Source organism: Phyllobates terribilis, unplaced genomic scaffold (genome assembly GCF_046119375.1).
Source record: "Phyllobates terribilis strain yellow unplaced genomic scaffold, ASM4611937v1 Scaffold_1__5_contigs__length_1240528914, whole genome shotgun sequence".
NCBI classification, from domain to species: domain Eukaryota; kingdom Metazoa; phylum Chordata; class Amphibia; order Anura; family Dendrobatidae; genus Phyllobates; species Phyllobates terribilis.
This window is the reverse complement of record NW_027362761.1, coordinates 816,599,857-816,625,288: the sequence shown is the minus strand read 5'-3', so window position 1 is coordinate 816,625,288 and position 25,432 is coordinate 816,599,857. Positions and strand designations below refer to the sequence as shown.

General features: G+C 45.3%; 1 protein-coding gene across 6 annotated transcripts in view; it reads right to left on the bottom strand.

Annotated features, from left to right (window-relative positions):
* ABCG2 (ATP binding cassette subfamily G member 2 (JR blood group)) overlaps window positions 1–25,432 on the bottom strand; it is a 202,959-nt gene that overhangs the window by 48,929 nt on the left and 128,598 nt on the right. Inside the window, exon 1 of one of the 6 annotated variants that reach the window (XM_073637553.1) lies at window positions 3,391–3,556. The exons of the other annotated variants lie outside the window; for them this stretch is intronic. The gene's annotated coding sequence lies outside the window, so the exon portion shown is untranslated. Of the gene's footprint in view, window positions 1–3,390; window positions 3,557–25,432 lie in introns of those variants that run through there. 6 annotated transcript variants of the gene reach the window in all.

The following is a 25,432-nucleotide window of genomic DNA, read 5'->3' as shown; positions in this document are numbered from 1 at the left end:
ACCTACATGACTTACAAATCCAATAATAACCAAGCTAAAGAAATATTGATGCATCCATACTACCATTTTTTAACTTGCACAGCAGAGAAATGCGGCATTGAGACAGAGAATGGTTCCATGGGAAGTAATAGTCTAATGGCCATGCTCTTAATCATAAGATCTACTAATTACATCCAGGCAGCCCAGTCCCTTCATGTAACCTCAGTGTTATGATCTGCTACATGTACTAAGGAAAGAAAGAGGAAAGCTATCCCTACAGTAAAACTAAGCTGAATCCCTACGATGTAGCGGGCTGCCTGTTCCTTGCGAACAGACCCGCCTTAGTCCTCGGCTAGTCTGAACGAAGACCTATAGAATTAAGGGAGGGGTCCCTAAAAGAACTAAGGACTGGGACAAAAATGGGACACCTCCTAAACAGAAGTTGTTGCAGAGCACAAAAAGATAAACTGACAAAAAGCTACTAGAGGTCCCAGAAGGACCAAGCAAACTGACAGAGAGGCACAGAAGCACCTGGCTAGAGGAACAGTCAAGAACTGAAGTCCAGCACAGCCAAAAGGGCGGAGCTGGAATATAAAGGCAGATGGTCACGTGACCGCAAAACACAAGATAGAAAAAACAAACAGGAGGGTTCTAACACTCGGGGGTAACCTTTGTGGCTCTTACTTTATTCTTCAAAAATTGCTGGGGAAAGCTGAAGGTTGTCATGCGGCTGTGTTAATTATAGTGGTAACCATCAATTTTTAGGAGAAGTGAAAATGCCAAAGGATCTGCCTCCAGCAATGACACCATGATTCAGCAGAAATGCTCTGCACATGCTCCTCTAAAATTCAGCATCTTCTGTGTTATATAGGAAATACTTCCAAATAGTGATCAAAACCTCACCATTAACATGTAACTGTAACAGGGTTACAGCAAATTCCACTTTTGGAGCCATTAATAAATTATATTTCAAGACATAAGAAATGGCAGAAAGGTGATTAATTTGTAGCTAGTATATACACAAAAGTGAAAAACTGTTAATAATTAACCACTTCCTATATGCATTTTTTTTCACTCTATAAAACATAACAGTCTGCACATAAACAAGTGAACTTTTCCAACATTCCACTTTCTTCAAATAATATACAGTATTAATGTTTTACCGGAAAAAAAAATTCTATATCTACATTCTAGGAGACCATTTCTGGACTGCAATTTTTATATCTATATTTTACGGCTTTTTCATTATTTTCATCAACACAGTGATATAATGATATAAAATCTTGTTACATTCCATGATAGCATTTTTTATATTTTCATTCATTTAAATTTTAGGGAACAAGTAAAAAACCCCATCCCACCATGCTTTTTGTTTAACATAGCTAAAATGGTCTAAAATAAAGGTTTATATTTATATATATTTATAGTACTTGTAATGGTCGTTAAAGGAAGCCAGAATATGTGGCTTACAATATTGTATATTTTGGGATTTTTTTCTGTCTATTAATCAAAAATGTTACTTTTATGTAGTTTCTTTACTACATTATTTTGAACATTCTTTTTTACTTGTTTTCTTTTTGCATGCCCTTCTTTTGTTTAACAATAATTTATACTTTTATTGTGTTTTCATTGTAATATACTGAAGTTAATATTCATATGTACCTGATAGGGATTTTCACAGCATTTTATTTATTATATATTCTGCAGCACATTACAGACATTATCCTCACTGTCCCCATTGGGGCTCAGAATTGAAATTCCCTATCAGTATGACTTTGGAGTGTGGGAATAAACCAGAGAACCTGGATGAAACTCATGGAGAACTTCCAAACTCCTTGCAGATGTTGTCCTTAGTGGGATTCAAACCTAGGACCCCAGTGCTTGCAACGCAACAGTGCTAACCACTGAGCCACTGTGCTAATATGTCCAAGCACTGATTTGTCCTAGCAGCAATATGTCCTAAAAACTTTTGTAAGAGACGGCCATGGAGACCTTAATTGGGTGCCAGGCTGTCTCCATCGTGATGTTACACCCAGCGATAATGTCACCAGGGTAGGCAATCATGACCATGAGGGGTTCTATCCTGTTACAGCTAACATGGTTATTGTTAAAAGATCTTTGTTCCCCAACTATAATGTCAAGGCATAGGAAGGGGTTAATAATTGGCTTAGGTACTGCAGGGGTTTTCCTACATTGGAAACCTATAAAATTGTCCCATAAACCAATATGTAAAAGCATAGTGAATTTACATCTGCCCTCATTCTTCCTTTAATTTGAGCCTTTTATAAGTTTTTTTTTTTTATGAGTTAGACTGTTTTTCTCTTTTTATTAATGTTCGTTGCTGTGGGCAGAGTTTGTGGCTGATTCATCAATTATGACTTTTGAAGAAATTAAAGAAATTACAGGTTTTTTTCCGTAGATATACTCCAGTCCTCAATCTTGAGTGCCTAAAATTTTGGGGCAAATTTTGCAACAGTTTAGCAAAATATGCGACTTTGTGCTAAAAAGTCACAAAAAAAAAGGATACATGACAAATGAAAGATCAGTTTTGATTCGGAGCAAAATTCCTGAACCAAGTGCGCAACTTTAAAGAGTTTGGAGCAAAAACGTCAAAGAAAACTGCAAGATAAAAAAAAAAGAAATGAAAATGCACATTACGAATCGGGCCGCTCGACGAGCATTTCACTTAGCTAGGACTCAGTGTGTGATCCTGCCATTTACGACAACTACAGTATTCTACTCTTATCTTTTTCGGTTTACAGTTAGGTCAAAGGTGATTTAATTTTCACTACAAATATATTTAATGGTTTATTGATATTTATTATATTAGCCAGAGATTTCATACATCATTATTTTATTACTTTTATGCTTTGGTAAATAAATTAATTGTTGTAACCCGACACAAACTGGGGAGTTTTCTGGATCCCTGTAGCGCAGTATCCTTTGTAGAACCACCGATCTCAGCTTGTCCATTACACAACAGGTTGACTACCAATGTTACCAATGAGTTAACAATAAGAGGAGAAAAAGTCACTGGATACCTCATTCAAAAACAATGGGACGAACAGTTGCCAAAACTCTCCGATTATGGGGATCTGTTATACAACAGCAGTCATAAATAGATTTCTCTTCTTTTACAATTGAAATGATTTGGGATTATGTCACTTTATAGATGAATTACTATATACTCTACTGCCAAAATCTACAACTGGTAAGAAAACCCCTTAAGTGCACATATCTGGTCCAATATCAGCCACAAAAAAAAGTCATTGCATCTGAACTCATATATCCATTTTGAAGCGAAATGTCATCTCAGAGCAGAGACATGAGGCAGGGAAGGTTACATGACAAGTGTCACTATTACATATAGTACATTGCATAAGGCAGGCAGACAGGCAGCAAGTCACTTACCTGGCGCAGTATAGGCTTATTAATAGGGCCGCTCCTTTATGTCAGTGATGTATATTAGTAGACATAAGTGCAGTAATGATCCCAGCTCTGCTGTTCTGTGCTCGGCTTTGTGAAGAGACAGTGCAGATAAGGGGGCATAGACACGTGTGGGGTGGAGACTTCCCATGATGTCAGGAGAGAGACAACCCCATGAGCTGCACACATCCTACTCTATGTTCTTTGATCACTCTGCTAATTCTCCCACAGAGGAGGTCACTACCTGATCACTTCTACACCATGATCAGAAGTGCAGCAACGAAAAGTAACATGAAGGGGTTGTCCTGTAGGTAAAGAAAAGAGCAGACGCAAAGATGGTCATGTTCAGAATACTTCTAATACTTCATGGATGACAGAAATAGTCTAGTCCATGACTGAAGCACATTTCTTGTGCTGGCGAAAGGCCACTGAAAAAGGCGCCAAATTCATTAGGAGACCCGCGCCTTTTAATGACTATTGCGCATCCTAGGCCACGGTCACACGCTCAGTATTTGGTCAGTATTTTACCTCCAAAACCAGGAGTGGGTGATAAATACAGAAGTGGTGACGTGTTTCTATTATACGTTTCCTCTGATTGTTCCACTCCTGGTTTTGGCTTACAAATATTGAGGTAAAAAACTCACCAAATTCTCAGTGTGTGCACATGGCTTAACTCCTGCCCACTCTTCATCAAATAGAGTAAAATACATAGGGCCCAATTTTTTAAGACTGTTTTTTTGCATGCCCAATTTAATGAGGGGCATGCAGGAGTAAGATGCGCCTAATTTATTAAAAGGCGTACACCACTTACCCCCTTCAAAACCCAAGACGTACTAATTAGTGTTGAGCGAGCACTAAAATGCTCGGGTGCTCGAAGCTCGGGCCGAGCTCGCCGTGATACTCGGGTGCTCGACCCGAGCAACGAGCCCAATGTTAGTCTATGGGAGACTCGAGCATTTTTGCGGTGGCACCCCCGGCAGTCTGTAGAAAGACTAAAAAGTGCCCAAAACGATAGTGACAGTGCTCAAAAGACATGGGGACAGCATGGGGATCGCCCCTGGAAGCATTTCTGACCCCCAGGTCACTGCTGTCAACAACGAGGTCAGAGGTATTAAGCCACTTTTACAGGCTCACAATAAAACGTTCAAAAACGAAAGTGAAAGTGCTTTCCTGTGAAATATGTTAAGGAACATCCTTTCCAGGGAAAAGACTTGTGTATAAGGTAAAATAAATAACCAAAAACAAAAATACTCCTCCACACCTTCGGCTATGTTCACAAGTAGCATTTTTTATGCATTTTTGCACTTTTGTATTGCTTTCAACTATGACAAATGCATTCAACGGGAAATGTCATTTTAACATTTTACAACCTTATCTGGCCATGTGCTGTGTGACACATGCATAAAGTGCTGAAAAGACATGGGAACAGCATGGAGAAGACCCCTGGAAGCATCTCTGACTCCCAGGTCACTGTCTAAAAGTGTGCCCATCATAAGTGATCCTTGCCGCATCAGAAGTTGCAGACTTGCAACTATCCCCATGCAAGTTCTAGTCCCAGGGCAGTGTTCAATTGTACCTCCCCCATTCCTTGCAATACAAGCGCAAGTATGCAGCCTGCCACCCACCCACCCCCAGGCTGCAATACCATACTGCTTGCTTGCTGGAACTTGAAATTGGGCCTTTTAGGCATGTGGAGGCGGAAACTGGCCACCACGTCATGGCTGTGTTGGCGGCCTGGAATCCATACTCAGTCCCCAGCCGCCCGGCGGCCGGGTGTCCATACTCAGTCCCCAGCCGCCCCGCGGCCGAGTGTCCACACGGTCCCCAGCCGCCTGGGGGCAGTCGGGTGTCCATAAACGGTCCCCAGCCGCCCCCATTTCTCCTTGGAACATCCCCCCACACACTTTTCTTAGCCCGGCCTGCTTTAGGCAGCATTGGTCGAGCCCGCCAGAGAACCAGACTCCACCGGTGGGCCCTGACTTCTCCATCGGTGGAGTTGAGAGTGCCAAGGTGAGGAGCATGATGATGATGACAGAAGTTAGCATCTGCTATGTTTTCTTTTAATGCAAGTGTAAGTGTGCAGCCTGCCACCCACCCACCCCCAGACTGCAATTCCATACTGCTAGCTTGCACTTGAAATGGGGCCTTTTAGTTTAGAGGAGGCCGAAGCTGGCCACTACCTCATGGCTGCTTCGGCAGCGAGGTATCCATACTCAGTCCCCAGCCCCCTCTATTTGTCCTGGTGTGCCTTATACATAAGATTAAGCGCGTATACCAAAACATTACCTGTGCCCTCCCCAGTGCATTTAGTGGGAAGGAGAGCCTGTTCCACTGTAGTGTGTGCATGCCAAACCCCTGTTCATGGTACATGCGAAGATGCCTCCCACCTTGCACCTGTCGTTGCAGACTTGCAACTATCCCCATTCAAGTCCTTGTCCCAGGGCAGTGTTCAATTGTACCTCTCCCATTCCTTGCAATGCAAGCGCAAGTATGCAGCCTGCCACCCACCCACCCCCAGGCTGCAATACCATACTGCTTGCTTGCACTTTAAATTGGGCCTTTTAGGCATGTGGAGGCGGAATCTGGCCACCACGCCATGGCTGTGTCGGCGGCCTGGTATCCATAGTCAGTCCCCAGCCGCCTGGTGGCCGGGTGTTCCCGCTTGCTCCCCAGCCTCCAGGGGGTGGCCGGGTGTCCATACTCGGTCCCCAGCCACCCCTATTTGTACCGGTAACCTTTCCCACACTTTTCTTAGCCTGGCCTGCTTTAGGGCAGCATTGGCCGAGCCCACCGGACTATCAGACTCCTCCGGTGGGCCCTGGCTTCTCCATCAGGGGAGTTGAGAGTGCCAAGGTGAGGAGCATGATGAGGATGATAGAAGTTAGCATCTGCTTTGTTTTGTTGTAATGCAAGCGCATGTATGTAGTAGCGGCTAGGCCTGAGGAGGTCAGCGTTTTGGCGCATATCCTACCTCCTCCGAGGATTGCTGGATGTTTTCCTGCTACTATCCAAGTTCTATGACTCCCGTTAAAACAAAGCTTCAGGTGCTAAATGATGGATGAGGTAGTGGCAAAGGAGAAAGAGCAGGAGGAACAGGGACCATTTACATCAATATCAGGCCAGTCAACCAGATATGTCTTGTAGGATATGTTTCTGTAACAAAAGGAGCGGTTCGGCTACACAGTTATAGGGCATACAGTGAGTGCAATGCCTACCAAAAATTTCGAGGCACTCCAATGGCCCTTGGAAATGACATGGAGGTCAGAGGGCGTTAACTAAACCTTTTTTTCCATTTATAGCATCTGGGTCTCCTGTGCACTGTTGGCCTAAGCAGTGAATGGAAGGCTTTCCAAAAATTATGAGGTACTGCAATGCCCCTTACAAGAGCCATGTGTGGCACCACAGGGGTCTGGTCACCACAGTAATAGAGATTACGTCGGAGAGCAAGTGGGAGGTTTCCTGGTCAGGATCCCTTAAACATGCAACATCCTCCTGCCCCAGTCCTGGGAGGGGAGAATTCTGCCCTTATAAACTGGATCTGGGGTGGGGTTGAGTGAGTCAGAGCACAGAGAACAGTCAGAGTCAGAGTGAGAGCAAGGGAAAGTAACAGCAAGGAGCTCTGTAGGAGCTAGGAGCTAAAGACGAGGGGCTGGAAGCTGAGCAGAGCTCGCCCTGGCAGAAGACAATAGGAACCGGACACAGGAGTCCGAAGCTGTGAGGACTTATATATCCAGCAGCAGAAACCAGCCGGCAGGGGATTTCAGGTCCTCTGGCCATAGAAGCCGGAGGCTCAGTCACAAGCAAGGGACCAGCACCGCCGTCGTGGAGCGGAGGCTAACAGAAGGACCCAAGTCACCAGCCATACGGGTGAGCACTACACGGTACACTCAGGGACGTGGGCTACTTCTACCCGCTTACAGCAATGTAGCCAGGAAGAGTGCAGACAGACGGGGAGGCCTACAACTCCACCTGGCCAGGGAAACTCCTGCTTGCTCACAGACTGACCAGGCCTCTTATGCTAGCCAGTACTCCCGGGAGGGTCTACCTTATAATCATCAGTAAAGACCCTGAACTGCACTGCAAAGACTCTGAGTCATTCCTGCTGCGCTCGTGCACCATCACCCCCATCATCCACACTCACTGCCCTGAGGCTATACTCCTCCCGAGAGGAGTTATCCCATTTTATGCTGCGCACACAACACCAGCCTCAGCGGTCTGCCTCGCAGCGGTGGTACTCCCTGACCGCAATCCACGGGTGGCGCAGTCGGACAATTAACCTCAAAACCTAAGAAAGATTGCCACTGGTTTGACCAGCCTGAGCCACGGGACCGGGTCACCGCCACGGAGACTACAGACACCAGAGACCCGGCACCGGGTATCCCACACACGTGTACACACGGCCCAGGGGGCGCGTCACATGCAGTACAGCATATTACAAACATAAGTCCCATTATTGGGGAGTGGGTGTCCCATAATATTTGCTTATGCCTTGCAAGCAAAAGCTGCCAAAAATTAGGACGGAGCAACTTGCAATTCCCCTTACAAGAGCCATGCAGTACAGCATATTACAAACATAAGTCCCATTATTGGGGAGTGGGTCTCCCATAGTATTTGCTTATGCTTTCCCAGCAAAAGCTGCCAAAAATTAGGACGGAGCAACTTGCAATGCCCCTTACAAGAGCCATGCAGTACAGCATATTACAAACATAAGTCCCATTATTGGGGAGTGGGTCTCCCATAGTATTTGCTTATGCTTTCCCAGCAAAAGCTGCCAAAAATTAGGATGGAGCAACTTGCAATGCCCCTTACAAGAGCCATGCAGTACAGCATATTACAAACATAAGTCCCAGTATTGGGGAGTGGGTCTCCCATAGTATTTTCTTATGCTTTCCCAGCAAAAGCTGCCAAAAATTAGGACGGAGCAACTTGCAATGCCCCTTAAAAGAGCCATGCAGTACAGCAAATTACAAACATAAGTCCCATTATTGGGGAGTGGGTCTCCCATAGTATTTGCTTATGCCTTGCAAGCAAAAGTTGCCAAAAATTAGGACGGAGCAACTTGCAATGCCCCTTACAAGAGCCATGCAGTACAGCATATTACAAACATAAGTCCCATTATTGGGGAGTGGGTCTCCCATAGTATTTGCTTATGCTTTCCCAGCAAAAGCTGCCAAAAATTGGGACGGAGCAACTTGCAATGCCCCTTACAAGTGCCAAGCAGTACAGCATATTACAAACATAAGTCCCATTATTGGGGAGTGGGTGTCCCATGGTATTTGCTTATGCTTTCCCAGCAAAAGCTGCCAAAAATTAGGACGGAGGAACTAGCAATGCTGGCACCCTGGTGGTATAGTGGTGGTGGAGGCTGAGGATAAGGAGAAGAAGATTAAACAGCTGAAACGAGGAAGCGTATACCCATGTGTGGGTGTGAAGCGGTGCATGTGAATACACCTCCCGAAATAACACAGTGGATTTGACTTTATGTTACTCTGCTGTCATTTGGTGATGATGAGAAGTCTGGCCCAATCCAGCCCTTGTTCATTTTGATAAGGGTCAGCTTGTCAGCATTGTCAGTTGACAGGCGAGTGCGCTTATCAGTTATAATTCCCCCAGCGGCACTAAAAACACGCTCCGATAACACGCTAGCGGCAGGGCAGGCCAGGACCTCCAAGGCGTACAGAGCGAGTTCATTCCAAGTGTCCAGCTTGGATACCCAATAATTAAAAGGCACAGAGGAATCACGGAGGACGCTGGTACGATCGGCAAGGTACTCCCTCACCATCTTTTGAAACTTTCCACTCTTTGTGAGAGTATACGCGCCTCAGGGCCTGTAAGCTGGGCGGGTGTCAGAAAACTGTCCCAGAACGTTGACAGTGTTCCCCTGCCTCTGCTGGATTGGAGTTGCATCTCTCTCGCCTGTACGCCTTGGTTGGGCAACGAACTGTGACCTCTGCCGCTAGCGTGTTCAGATGGGAATTTTTTTAAGAGTTCTGCAGCAAGGGCCTTCTGGTATTGCCCCATTTTTGTAGACCTCTCCACCTCAGGAATAAGAGAGTGAAAGTTCTCCTTGTAGCGGGGGTCTACAAGTGTCACCAACCAGTAATGACTGTCACCCAACATTTTGACAACGCGAGGGTCACGGTTAAGGCAGCGTAACATAAAGTCAGCCATGCGTGCCAGACTGGTAACGGGCAAGATTTCCGTGTCCTCACCAAGATGACGACTGACCATGCTCTCTTCCTCAATCCTCCTCTTCCTCCTCCCCCCTGTCCTCAGGCCACCCACGCTGAACCGACGGTACGACACTTGTACAGGTACTACCGTCTACAACGCATGATAGCAGCTCCTGTTCTTCCTCCTCCTCCTCCTCCTCCTCCTCTCCCTCATTGTCCCCTAATGCACGTTGGGATGAGATGAGGTTGGGCTGTGTGTAATCGCCCGCTACGGCTTCTTGATCCATCTCATCATACTCTGGCTGCAATGCCTCGTCTTTAATTCTCTGCAGAGAGCATTGCAAAAGACAGACAAGTGGGATGCTGACACTAATGATGGCGTCATCGCCACTCACCATCTTGGTGGCCTCCTCAAAGTTTGTCAGGATGGTACATATGTCAGACATCCAGGTCCACTCCTGAGGTCTTATGTGTGGAGTCTAACCTGAATATCGACGGCCTTGTTGCAGCTGGTACTCCACAACTGCTCTCTTCTGCTCACAAATCCTTTGCAACATGTTGAGGGTAGAGTTCCAACGTGTGGGGACATCACACACCAGTCGGTGTGCCGGAAGCTGCAAACGCTGCTGCAACACAGCAAGGGCGGCGGAAGCTGTAGCCGACTTGCGAAAATGAGCTGACAGGCGGCGTACTTTCACGAACAGATCTGGCAACTCGGGGTACGATTTAAGAAACTGCTGAACCACGAGGTTAAGCACATGAGCCAGGCATGGTACGTGTGTGATCTCACCTCGCCTCAGAGCCGCCACCAGGTTACGGCCATTGTCACAAACGACCATGCCGGGATGTAGGTTCAGCGTTCTCAGCCACAGAGCTGCCTGCTCTTTCACAGCTGTCCACAACTCACAAGCAGTGTGAGGTTTATCACCTAAGCTTATGAGTTTCAGCACAGCCTGTTGCCGCTTGGCGGAGGCAGTACTGCAATGCTTCCAGCTTGTAACTGATGTGGTGATATCTGAGATGGAGGCTGAACATGAGGAGGAGGAGGAGGATGCGCAGGAGCTGTACACTGTGGGGGCAACTGTGACTGACATAGGGCCCGCAATCCTCGGTGTGGGGAGGATGTGTTCCGTCCCAAGGTCCGACTGGGTCCCGGCTTCCACTATGTTTACCTAGTGTGCCGTCAGAGAGATGTACCGTCCCTGGCCACAAGCACTTGTCCACGTGTCCTTTGTCAGGTGGACTCTCCCAGTAACTGCGTTGTTGAGGGCACGGCAGATGCTTTGGGACACGTGCTTGTGTAGTGCGGGGATGGCACACCGGGCAAAATAGTGTCGGCTGGGGACCGAGTACCGAGGGATGGCCACCGCCATAAGATTGCAGAAGGATTCCGTCTCCACCAGCCTAAAAGGCAGCATTTCCAATGCAAGCAGTCGTGAAATGTGCGAATTTAGGACTGTGGCCTGTGGGGCGTTAGCTGCGAATTTCCACTTTCGTTCAAAGGTCTGGGATATGGACAATTGAACGCTGCGGTGGGACGTGGACGTGGACGTTGATGCTGTTTCTTGAGAAACTGCCATAACAAGTGAAGACTGAGAGGAGGGGGCATCTTTACATGCAGTATGGACAGGGGATTGCCTTGCACACACAACAGGGGGTTCTATTGCACGCACAACAGTGGAAGAAGCAGTGGTGACACCCGCTGACACTGGTCGTGGACCCTGGGTTTCGCCCCACAAAGTCGGGTGCTTTGCTGCCATGTGCCTGATCATGCTGGTGGTGGTCAGGCTGGTAGTTTTGTCACCCCTGCTGATGCTGGCATGGCAGTTGGAACATATGGCCTTTTTGGGGTTATCAGCAGAGTCTTTAAAAAAATTCCAGACTCTGGAAGACCTACCACTTGTACTGGCAACGTCCCTCGTGTTGGTGTTACGGGGAACGGTTGCCTGCCTTCTGTCTGCGGCCACCACACTGCTTGTTCCTGCCTGTTGGGGTACTCTGTCTCCCTCCCCCTGTGTGCTGCTGGCCTCACTCTGCATGTCCTCCTTCCACGTTGGGTCAGTTACTAGATCATCCACCACCTCCTCCTCTTCCACTTGCGCAACACGATCCTCCTCCTCACTTCCTGGCAATTGTGTCTCGTAATCGTCCACCTCTTGTGACAGATTGCCAACGTCGACTTCCTGTGGCCGTGGCTGTTCAAATATTTGGGCATCGCAACATGGGATCTCCTCTTCCACCACTTCAAGCGTATCAGGCGAGGGGCCCAAATATGGAAATGGACCAGTGAACAGCTCTTCAGAGTGTCCAAGTGTGGGATCACTTGCTGTCTGACGACACTCGGCATGGTGGGAAGAAGGAGCATCAGGGTGAGGAGGAGTATGCGGTCGAGACTCACGGCTACTAAGAGTTGACCGCGAGGAAGACAGACCGGAGGTGGTGGTGCCCAGGTAACTGGAAGTATTGTCTGCTATCCAATTAATAACCTGTTCACACTGATCAGTTCTCAATACTGGTGTTGTTCTGTGCTTCCCTAGTAATTCGGTCAAGAAGTGGGAGCGAGAAGATGTGGCTGTTGGTTGTGGCACATTTTCACCTTGGCCACGGCCCCGTCCTCTGCACGAACCATCACCAGAACGTCCACTTCCACGTCCCTTGCCATGCGCCTTGCCCATTGTAAATGAAGTAAAATAGCTTACACTTGCACTATCAATGGAAAAAGGGTAATAAAGAGTAGATTAGAACCGTGGAAGAGGAAAACCACAGTTATTGTTTACTGGGGTAAACCACACTTTTTTAAATAGAGATATTTGCGGCTGAACAGTGAGCGACAGACTCAAACTGCTTTTTTTTTAGATACCAAAGGCCCAAAACTGGATAGTACAGCGATTTGACCCGTGGCACTGCGAAACCACACTGGGATGTCGGGCCTACACAAGACTATTTTCAACAGATATATTTTTGTGTCACAACAGTCAGGAGACACTACTGTTTTTCTTTACGGAAAAAACTACCAAAACCTGAATAATAGAGATTTTTTACCGTGGGATGGCAAAACCACAGTTATTGTTTACTGGGGTATACCACACTTTTTTAAATAGAGATATTTGCGGCTGAACAGTGAGCGACACACTCAAACTGCTTTTTTTTTAAATACCAAAGGCCCAAAACTGGATAGTACAGCGATTTGACCCGTGGAACTGCGAAACCACACTGGGATGTCGGGCCTACACAAGACTATTTTCAACAGATATATTTTTGTGTCACAACAGTCAGGAGACACTACTGTTTTTCTTTATGGAAAAAACTACCAAAACCTGAATAATAGAGATTTTTTATCGTGGGATGGCAAAACCACAGTTATTGTTTACTGGGGTATACCACACTTTTTTAAATAGAGATATTTGCGGCTGAACAGTGAGCGACACACTCAAACTGTTTTTTTTAGATACAACTGGCCCAAAAGTGGATAATACAGAGGTTTGAACCGTGAAACTGCAAAGCGACACTTGTATTTCTCGGGCCTACACCAGACTATTCTCAACAGATATATTTGTGTCTGAACAATCAGGAGACACTATTTATTTTTTACGGCAAAAAATGCCAAAAGCAGGATAATAGAGATGTTTTACCGTGGAACAGCAAAACCACAGTTATAATTTACTGGTGTATACCAGACTTTTTTGAATATATATATATTTGCGGCTGAACAGTGAGCGACACACTCAAACTGTTTTTTTTAGATACAAATGGCCCAAAAGTGGATAATACAGAGGTTTGAACCGTGGAACTGCAAAACCACACTTGTATTTCTCGGGCCTACACCAGACTATTTTCAACAGATATATTTGTGTCTGAACAATCAGGAGACACTATTTATTTTTTACGGCAAAAAATGCCAAAAACAGGATAATAGAGATGTTTTACCGTGGAACAGCAAAACCACAGTTATAATTTACTGGTGTATACCAGACTTTTTTGAATATATATATATTTGCGGCTGAACAGTGAGCGACACACTCAAACTGTTTTTTTTAGATACAAATGGCCCAAAAGTGGATAATACAGAGGTTTGAACCGTGGAACTGCAAAACCACACTTGTATTTCTCGGGCCTACACCAGACTATTTTCAACAGATATATTTGTGTCTGAACAATCAGGAGACACTATATATTTTTTACGGCAAAAAATGCCAAAAGCAGGATAATAGAGATTTTTTACTGTGGAACAGCAAAACCACAGTTATAATTTACTGGTGTATACCAGGCTTTTTAAAATATATATATATATTTGCGGCTGAACAGTGAGCGACACACTCAAACTGTTTTTTTAAGATACAAATGGCCCAAAAGTGGATAATACAGAGGTTTGTACCGTGGAACTGCAAAACCACACTTGTATTTCTCGGGCCTACACCAGACTATTTTCAACAGATATATTTGTGTCTGAAAAATCAGGGAGACACTATTTTTTGTTTTTTTTACTGCAAAAAATGCAAAAAGCAGGATAATAGAGATTTTTTACCGTGGAACAGCAAAAGCACACTTCTGTCTCTCTGGCCTACACCAGACTATTTTCAACAGATATATTTGTGTCTGAAAAATCAGGGAGACACTATTATTATTTTTATACAGCAAAAAATGCCAAAAACAGGATAATAGAGATGTTTTACCGTGGAACATCAAAACCACAGTAATAATTTACTGGTGTATACCAGGCTTTTTAAAATATATATATATATTTGCGGCTGAACAGTGAGCGACACACTCAAACTGTTTTTTTACATACAAATGGCCCAAAAGTGGATAATACAGAGGTTTGTACCGTGGAACTGCAAAACCACACTTGTATTTCTCGGGCCTACACCAGACTATTTTCAACAGATATATTTGTGTCTGAAAAATCAGGGAGACACTATTTTTTTTTTTTTACAGCAAAAAATGCAAAAAGCAGGATAATAGAGATTTTTTACAGTGGAACAGCAAAAGCACACTTCTGTCTCTCTGGCCTACACCAGACTATTTTCAACAGATATATTTGTGTCTGAAAAATCATGGAGACACTATTTTTTTTTTTTTTTACAGCAAAAAATGCAAAAAGCAGGATAATAGAGATTTTTTACCATGGAACAGCAAAAGCACACTTCTGTCTCTCTGGCTTACACCAGACTATTTTCAACAGATATATTTGTGTCTGAAAAATCAGGGAGACACTATTTTTTTTTTTTTTACAGCAAAAAATGCAAAAAGCAGGATAATAGAGATTTTTTACCGTAGAACAGCAAAAGCACACTTCTGTCTCTCTGGCCTACACCAGACTATTTTCAACAGATATATTTGTGTCTGAAAAATCAGGGAGACACTATTATTATTTTTATACAGCAAAAAATGCCAAAAACAGGATAATAGAGATGTTTTACCGTGGAACATCAAAACCACAGTAATAATTTACTGGTGTATACCAGGCTTTTTAAAATATATATATATTTGCGGCTGAACAGTGAGCGACACACTCAAACTGTTTTTTTTAGATACAAATGGCCCATAGAACTGCAAAACCACACTTCTATTTCTCTGGCCTACACCAGACTATTTTCAACAGATATATTTGTGTCTGAAAAATCAGAGGCACACTTTTTTTTTTTGGGGGGGGGAGACACCAAAAGGTTAATAAGATGGGTATTTGTACATTGTGAAGGAGGAAAAAAAAAAAGAGGATTTAGATTAAAAAAAGGATTTTTCCTGGCCCCTGGGACCTGGAGCTAAGTCCAGCAATTTCAGCAACAGGAGCAGCACACAGGACTGTAATGCAGCGTTTGCTGGTATAACCACTGCGTCTCCTATACAGCCTGCCTGCCTGCCTGATATACCTGGGATGGATATTAGTCCTGAGAAGGACTGTTTGTTTGATCTGGCAGCCTTTACAGACGCTACACTAACTATTTTGCAGGCTATATCTCTCCCTAAATCAGCAGCGCTGTCCCTACACTTTCTGATCCGGAGCGACTGTGTCCAAGATGGCGGCGCCCGGTTTTAAATACTCGAGGTGACGCTGTGCGGCCAGCCAATCACTATAATGCCCACAAACAACATGGCTGCGGCATTACAGTGACTGGCTGGCAATCCCTGCATGTTCATTGGCTCTGTAAAGAGCGCCAAACATGCAGGTCGGAGACCCGAGCTCCCGCCCGAGTAACCCGGAAATGCTCGGTGCTCGCCGAACATCCCGAGTAGCGTGATGCTCGGGCGAGTACCGAGCAGTGTCGAGCATGTTCGCTCAACATTAGTACTAATACATATCTGCACCCTGGGCTTTAAGAGCCTGATATGTATTAGTACATCATGGTGATCGCTCCCGCACACAGGCTGTGTGGGCGCGATTGCCGCCGGGTGTCAGCTGATTGTCACAGCTGACACTCGGTGCTATGTGATGGGAGCGGTCCCGCACCACTCCCGGCACATTATCCCCCGCAATGCTGCGATCGAAGGCGAAAACAAGCCGCCATACAGCTCCAGCAGCCGAAAAATGAAAAAGTTATAGCTCTCAGAATAAAGTGATGCAAAAAAAATAATTTTTTCTATAAAATAGCTTTTATTGTGTAAAAGCGCCAAAACATAGAAAAACGATATAAATGTGGTACCGCTGTAAAAGCACTGACCCGAAGAATAAAGCTACCTTATCAATTTTACCACACGCAGAACAGCATAAAAAAATGAAAAAAAAAACAATTCCTGAATTGTTGGTTTTTGTTTATTCTGCCTCTCAAAAATCGGAATAGAAAGCGATCAAAAAATGTCACGTGCCTGAAAATGGCACCAATAAAAACGTCAACTCATCCCGCAAGAAACAAGCCTGCACATGACTCTGTTGGCCAAAATATGGAAAAATTATAGGTCTCAAAATATGGCGATGCAAAAACTAGATTTTACAAAAAAATGCGTCTTTTAGTGTGTGACAGCTGTCAATCATAAAAACCCGATATGATTCTGGTATCACTGTAATCGCACCGACCCGATTAATAAAGTCCTCTAATCACTTATACCGCATGAGGGACTGCGTAAAAAATAAACTCTCGGGTTTGGGTTCTGCTAGGGTTAGAGTTGGGGTTAGGGTTAGGGTTGGGCTAGGGTTGGGGTTAGGGTTGGGCTAGGGTTAGGGTGGGGTTTATGGTTGGGCTAGGGTTGGGGTTAGTGTTGGGCTAGGGTTAAGGTTGGGCTAGGGTTACGGTTGTGCTAGGGTTAGGGTTGTGCTAGGGTTGGGGTTAGGGTTGGGCTAGGGCTAGGGTCAGGCTAGGGTTAGGGTTGGGATTTTTTTAAAAAGTAAAAAAGATGACGATATGGCGACTAGTGTTGAATGCAAGTGCTCGCTACTTGAGTTTGCATCAGGTGCTCGGGTATGCACTGAGTATCGCGGGTGCTCGAGTGACATGCTCAAGTCTCTCCGCCCCATATGCTTCATGGCCAAAAAAAACTTGCAGGGATTGCCTGCCATGCACGAGCGATCCCCGCATGTTTTTTTTTGGGTGTCTAATAACCGTGAAACATGCGGGCGGGGACTCGAGCATGTCACTCGAGCACATGCGATACATGGTGCATACCTGAGTACCCAATGCAAACTCAAGTAGCGAGCACTTGCGCTCAAGACTAATGACAACTTATTCAATATGATGACCTAATGTTATCAAATTCTGTGTCGTACCTCTGGGTTCAACATGTTCACTATAACCCTTGATAAAATCCTTGAGAGGGGTGTAGTTTCCAAAATGGGGTCACTTGTGGGGGGTTTCCACTATTTAGGCACATCAGGAGCTCTCCAAATGCGACATGGTGTCCGCTCTCAATTCCAGCCAATTTTGCATTGAAAAAGTCACACCGTGCTCCTTCCCTTCTGAACTCTGTGGTGCGCCAAAACATTGTATTTTCCCCACATGGCTTACTCAGGAGAAATTGTACAAAAGTTTTTGGGGTCCATTTTCTCCTCTTACCCTTGTAAAAATAAAAAAATTGGGGCTAAAACATAATTTTTGTGGAAAAAGTTTGATTTTTTTATTTTCATGGCTCCATGTTATAAACTTCTGTAAAGCACTTGTGGGGGGTTTCCACTGTTTAGGCACATCAGGGGCACATCCGCTAATTATTCAAGCAAAATTTACATTCAAAAAGTCAAATGGTGCTCCTTCCCTTTTGAACCCTGCCGTATGCCCAAGCAGTGGGTTTCACCCACATATGGGGTATCTACTTACTGAAATTGTGCCACAACAAACACCCACATCTTCTCGCTCGACCTTCCTGTCCCAATTAATAGAGGACCGCAGAACACCACTGTTGAACACAGAGCAGTGTGAAAAGGTTATTGGTTGGATAGCAGATAATGCTTCCAGTCACTTAGCCACCACCACCACCACCCTGTCTTCCACACGGTCAAGTTTCAATAGCCGTGAGTCTGGACCGCATATTCCTCACTCTGAACCTCCTTCCTCCCACCATGCCGAGTGCCCAGAGACAACTGATCCCACACTTGGACACTCCGAAGAGCTATTCACTTTTCCATTTATAGATTCGGGCCTCTCGCCCGGTCAACTTGAAGCGGGGCAAGAGGAGATCAAATGTAGCGATGCCCAAATATTTGAGCAGCCATGGTCACACGAAGGCGACGGTGGGAAAGTGTCACAAGAGGTGGACGATGGTGAGACACATTTGCAAGAAAGTCAGGAAGAGGACCAGGGTGCGGAAGTGGAAGACGAGGTGGTGGATGATATAGTAACTAGTGTTGAGCGAGTATGTTCTATTAACCCTTTCGCCGAGTATGCTCGGGCCGAGCTCCGAGTATTTACAGCTGCTCGGTGATATGGTTGAATCTCTCCCGTGTGCATGATTTGCAACTGTTTGACAGTTTTATTACATGTGAGGAATGTCTATTTCTTACACATTCCTCACATGTAATAAAGCTGTCAAACAGTTGCAAATCATGCACACGGGAGCGATTCAACCATATCACCGAGCAGCTGTAAATAATCGGAGCTCGGCCCGAGCATACTCGGACAGAACATACTCGCTCAACCCTAATAGTAACTGATCCAACCTGGCAGGACAACATGCAGAGCGAGGACAGCAGCACACAGGGGGAGGGAGGCAGAGCACCCCAACAGGCAGGAAGAAGCAGTGTGGTGGCCACAGACAGAAGGCAGGTAACAGTTCCCCATAACACCAACACGAAGGAAGTTGCCAGTATAACTGTTAGGTCTTCCCGAGTCTGGTTGTTTTTTAAAGACTGACAATAACCCCAAAAAGGCCATTTGCACCACCTGCCAGGCCAGCATCAGCAGGAGTGGCAAAACAACCAGCCTGACCATCACCAGCATGATCAGGCACATGGCAGCAAAGTACCCGACTTTGAGGACCGAACCCCAGGGTCAAGGAACAGTGTCAGTGGGTGGCACCACTGCTTCTTCCGCTGTTGTGCATGCAAGCCAATCCCCTGTCCATGGTGCATTCGAAGATGCCTCCTGCCCTGCACCTGTCGTTGCACACTCTCAACTAGCAGCATCAGGAAGCATGTCCACGTCCTTGTCCCAGCGCAGCGTTCAGTTGTCCATACCCCAGTCCTTGGAACGCAAGTGAAAATACGCAGCCAGAGCCCCACAGGCCACACTACTAAATTGTCACATTTCGCGACTGCTTGCGCTCGAAATGTTGCCTTTTAGGCTCATGGAGACGGAAGCATTCTGCAACCTGATGGCGGCGGCCGTCCCTCGGTACTCAGTCCCCAGCCGCCACTATTTCTCCCGGTGTGCCATCCCCGCATTACACAAGCACGTGTCCCAAAACATTAGCCGTGCCCTCAACAACGCAGTTACCGGGAAAGTCCACCTAACCACGGACACGTGGACAAGTGCTTGTGGGCAGGGACGGTACATCTCGCTGACGGCACACTGGGTTAACATAGTGGAAGCCGGGACCCATTCGGACCTTGGGACGGAACACGTCCTCCCGACGCCAAAGATTGTGGGCCCTAGGTCAATCAGGGTTGCCCCCACAGTCTACAGTTCCTGCACCTCATCCTCCTCAGCCTCCTCCTCCTCTTCAGCCTCCATCTCCGATATGACCACATCAGTCACAAGCTGGAAGCACTGCAGCACTGCCTCGGCCAAGCGGCAGCAGGCTGTGCTGAAGCTAATATGCTTAGGTGACAAACCGCACAATGCTGAAGAGTTGTGGACAGCTCTGAAAGAGCAGGCAGATCTGTGGCTCACACCGCTGAACATATAGCAAGGCATGGTCGTGTGTGACAATGGCCGAAATCTGGTGGAGGCTCTGAGGCGAGGCGAACTCACACACATACCATGCCTGGCCCATGTGCTTAACCTCGTGGTTCAGCGGTTTCTAAAATCCTAACCGGAGCTGCCGGATCTGGTTGTTAAAGTACGCCGCCTGTGTGCCCATTTTAGAAAGTCACCTACAGCATCCGCCGCCCTTGCCATGTTTCAGCAGCGTTTGCAGCTTCCGGCTCACAGACTGGTGTGTGATGTCCCCACGCATTGGAACTCTACACTGCAGATGTTGGGAAGCAGTGAGCAGAAGAGGGCAGTTGTTGAGTACCAGCATCAACAAGGCCGTCGGTATTTAGTTTAGACTCCACACATAAGACCTCAGGAGTGGACATGGATGTCAGACATATGTACCATCCTCCAAAACTTTGAGGACTCCACCAAGATGGTGAGCGGCGATGACGCCATAATCAGTGTCACCATCCTGCTTCTCTGTCTTCTGAAACGCTTTCTGCTCGCAAAGAGGATGCATTGCAAGTGGAGCACGATGAGATGGAGCAAGGAACCATACAGGGTGATTACACACAGCCCAGCCTCATCTCATCCCAACGTGGATTGGGTGATAATGAGGAAGAGGAGGAGGAAGAACAGGAGCTAGTTTCATGCGCTATAGACAGTACTAACTTTACAACTGTCATACCGTCTGCCCAGCGTGGATGGCCTGAGGACAAAGAGGAGGAGAGCATGGTCACTTGTCCTCTTGGTGAGGACAAGGAAGTCTTGCCTGTTAGCAGTCTGACACGCATGGCTGAGTTTATGTTACACTGCCTTTCCCATGACCCTCGCGTTCTCAAAATTTTGGGTGACAGTCATTACAGGTTGGTGACACTTCTAGACCCACGCTTCAAGGAGAACTTTATATCTCTTACAGGTCTACAAAAATGGGGCAGTACCAGAAGGCCCTTGTTGCGGAACTAATAAAAAAATTCCCATCTGAAAATGCTGTCGGCAGAGGTCACAGTTCGTTGGACAACCAAGGACTACAGGCAAGAGAGACACAACTCCAATCCTGCAGAGGCAGGGGAACACTGTCAAAGTTCTGGGAGAATTTTCTCAGCCCCTCCCATCGCACAGGCCTGAGGCGCAGGGTACTCTCACAAGGAGTGCAAAGTTTGGGAAGATGGTGAAGGAGTACCGTGCCGACCATACCAACGTCCTCCGTGATTTCTCTGTGCTTTATAATTATTGGGTATCCAAGCTGGATACGTTGAATGATCTGGCTCTCTACACCTTGGAGGTCCTGGCCTGCCCTGCTGCTAGCGTTTTATCAGAGTGGGTTTTTAGTGCCGCTGGTGGAATGATAACTGATAAGTGCATCCGCCTGTCAACTGAAAATGCTGACAGGCTGACTCTTATAAAAATGAACAAGGGCTGGATTGGGCCAGACTTCTCAACACCACCGAATGACAGCAGCGTAACATAAACTCAAATCCAGTGTCTTTTTTTGGGAGGTGTATTCCCATGCACCTTTTCACACCCACACATGGGGTATACGCTTCCTGATTTTGGCTATTTGCTCTTGTCCTCCTCCTTCTCCTCATCCTCATCCTCCACCACCATATCACCAGGGTGACCATGGTCCGTGATGCAACACCCACATAATTTTTTTAAAGGGTGTTTATGACGCCCGTAAAAAAAAAAATGATACAGTATGTTCATGTATAACCCCCAGGGGTAAATGTTTGTCAGCCCATACACTTAGTGCGTGGGCATTACAAGTATTGGAGACCTGCTCCTTTCAAATGTGAACATTTTTTTATGAGGCCCTCCTCCACATCTCTTCCAAGGTGCATTGGAGTGCCTCCCAATTTTTGGCAGCCCTTGCATTCACTGCATAGGCCAACACTATGGGAGACCCACTTCCTAATAATTAGAACATTTTTTCATGAGGCCCTCTGACCTCCACATCTCTTCCAAGGGGCATTGGAGTGCCTACAAATTTTTGGCAACCCTTGAATTTACTGCATAGGCCAACACTATGGGAGACCCACTTCCTAATAATGGGAACATTTTTTCATGAGGCCCTCTACGTCTCTTCCAAGTGGCATTGGAGTGCCTCCCAAATTTTTACAACCCTTGCATTCACTGCATAGGCAAACACAATGGTAAACCCACTTCCTAATAATGGGAACATTGTTTTCAGGAGGCCCTCACTTCCCAATGAAGATTGTGAAATGCGTGTCAAGATGCTTGCATTGTAGGGGTGAGGTGTCCACACTAAAGGTGTATATTTCCAGAATCATGTCACCAGGTAATTTTGCCTTTGCAGTTATGTTGTGAATAGATGTTCATCATGTTATGATCAGATTATAGTTGGTACCTTTTTGGCTAGATATATATTACATGGTGTTAGATTTTATGAGTTTATATTTATTTGTTATTCAGAAACAGCCATTAATTTGTCACCAGCACATAGTACAACTAAAATATTAGAAGTGTCAGTAATCTGTCATTAGCACCAAGCTTTTTGAATCATGCTAATTGAATGTTCATCTTTTTTGAATCATGATTTGATCAGATTGTTGATTGTTTTTTGTCTAGTAGCTCATCATATTATACAGTGGCATGTAAAAGTTTGGGCACCCCTGGTCAAAATTACTGTTATTGTGAACAGTTAAGCAAGTTGAAGATGAAATGATCTCTAAGAGACCTAAAGTTATATATGACACATTTCCTTTGTATTTTAGGCAAAAATATATATATTTTCATCTTTTTTATTTTAAAAATTCTAAAAAGGAAAATGGAGCAATGCAAAACTTTGGGCACTCTGCATGGTTAGTACCTAGTAGCACCCCCTTTTCAAAGTATCACAGCTTGTAAACACTTTTTTTGTAGCCAGCTAAGAGTCTTTCAATTCTTGTTTGAGGGATTTTCATCCATTTTTCCTTGGAAAATTCTTCCAGTTCTGTGAGATTCCTGGGTCGTCTTGCATGCACTGCTATATTGAGGTCTAACCACAGATTTTCAATGATGTTCAGATCAGGGTACTGTGAGGGTCATTGTAAAACCTTCAGCTTGCTCCTTTTGAGGTAGTCTATTGTGGATTTTGATGTGTGTTTAGGATCATTATCCATTTGTAGAAGCCATCCTCAACAGATGGTGTTATGTTTGCATCAAGAATTTGTTGAAATTCAATTGAATCCATTCTTCCCTCTAACCGTGAAATGTTCCCCGTGCCATTGACTACAACACAACCCCGAAGCATGATTGATCCACCCCCATGCTTAATGGTTGGCAAGATGTTCTTTTCCTGAAATTCTGTGCCCTTTTTTCTCCACACATCATTGTGGCAAAAGAGTTCTATTATAACCTCATCAATCCACATGAATTGTTTCCAAAATGCATCAGGCTTGTTTCCTTCTGATGCTCAATTTTATGGTGAGGACGCAGGAGATATTTTCTACTGTCTCTGAACAGTAGAACAATGTACCACAACTCCAGAGTCTGCTAAATCTTTCTGAAGGTCTTTTGCAGTCAAGCGAGGATTCTGATTTGTCTCTCTAGCAATTCTACCAGCAGCTCTCACTGAAATTGTGTATCCAAGCTGCATAATGCTGACAGTTTGTAATATACTCCCTGTCAGCATTTTGTATGGTGTCCTAGGTGGCACACCTAATCATGTTAGCAGCTCTCTCCTGATTCTGGAGGAGCTTCTCACTCCCTGCAGAGACTAGTCGGTGATGTCACAACAGACACCACCCCCAGTCTCTGCCAGACCCTCCCCCGGCCTCCTGCTCCAGCCTGTCTTGCAGCTCACAGAGCTAGTCAGCTAGCCCTCTTTAGCGTTTTTAACAGCACTGTCTGTTGTGTCTTCAATATTCACTGGGCCATATTTTCCCAATGATGGGAATGATGGGACAAACCAGGAAGGAAAATGCTTCTACATAGGGGAGTTTGTGCTGTGTGCATTCATCCATCCACACCTATCTCAGCCATTCATCCATCCCTCCCTCCCTACATCCATCCATCATCCCTCCCTCATTTCATCCATCCATCCCTCATCCATACCTCTCTCATCCATCCCACTCTCATCCATCCATCTATCCATACACACATCACTACAGACTGTATGTGTGGCATATACTGTATGTATATAGATCACCATAGACTGAGGTTCTGCAGCAGTTGAGGTGTATTATGTGGTATATGTATATATGTGGAGTGCAGTGATTGTGCTGCTTTCCACAGATGAAGACATAGGACACTGCTCTGTTATTTCCAATACTAGAATGAGTGCGCAGTGGGTGGGCAGAGGGCAGGGCTGGACACTGAGGGCGGGCGGTGCCAGCTCTGGCTGTGAGGTTAGATAATAAAGCACAGGGAGCTGTCAAGTTTGGTAGAGCCCCAGGTAAATATAGCGAATCAGAAAAACTATACTACATTTCTAACTGGAGGTTATCTGTCCAACTAGTTAAACCCTTTAGTGAACATGGTTAAAAAAAAAAAAAACGAAGCAAAAAACAATACTTTATCATCATACCGCCAAACAAAAAATGGAATAAAACGCGATCAAAAAGACAAATGTAAATAAAAATGGTACTGCTGAAAACGTCATCTTGTCCTGAAAAAAACAAGCTGACATACAGCTCCATTAGCCGAAAAATAAAAAAGTTATAGCTCTCAGAATAAAGCGATGGAAAAAAAAATATTTTTTATATAAAATAGTTTTAATTGTGTAAAAGCAGCAAAACATAAAAAAACTATAAAAATGTAGTATCGCTGTAAATGTACTGACCCGAAGAATAACGCTTCCTTATCAATTTTACCACATGCGGAATGACATAAAAAAGACCCCAAAAAAACAAATCCTTAATTGTTGGTTTTTGTTTATTCTGCCTCCCAAAATTGGAATAGAAAGTGATCAATAAATGTAATTTGCCTGAAAATGGTACCAATAAAAACGTCAACTAGTCACGCAAAAAACAAGCCCTTACATGACTCTGTCTGGCGAAATGTGGAAACATTATTGCAAAAACTAATCTTTGCAAAAGAAAAGCGTCTTTCAGTGTGTGACAGCTGGCAAACATAAAAACCCGATATGAATTTGATATCGCTGTAATCGTACCAACCCGAAGAATAAAGTCATCTTATCACTTATACCGCATGAGGAACGACATAAAAAATAAACTCTAGGGTTAGGGCTGTGTTAGGGTTGTGCTAGGGTTAGGGTTGTGCTATTGTTAGGTTTGTGCTAGGGTTAGGGTTGTGCTAAGGTTAGGGTTGTGATAGGGTTAGGGTTGTGATAGGGCTAGGGTTGTGTTCGGGCTAGGGTTGTGTTAGGGCTAGGGTTGTGTAAAAAAAAAATGATGACGATATGGTGACTAGTGTTGAGCGCAAGTGCTTGCTACTTGAGTTTGCATCGGGTGCTCAGGTATGCACAGAGCATTGCGGGTGCTCAAGTGACATGCTCGAGTCTCCGCCCTATATGTTTCGCAGCTGTTATACAGCCAAAAAATCCACCCGGGGATTTCCTGCCATGCACGAGCGATCCCTGCATGTTTTTTTTTGGGTGTCTAACATCCGTGA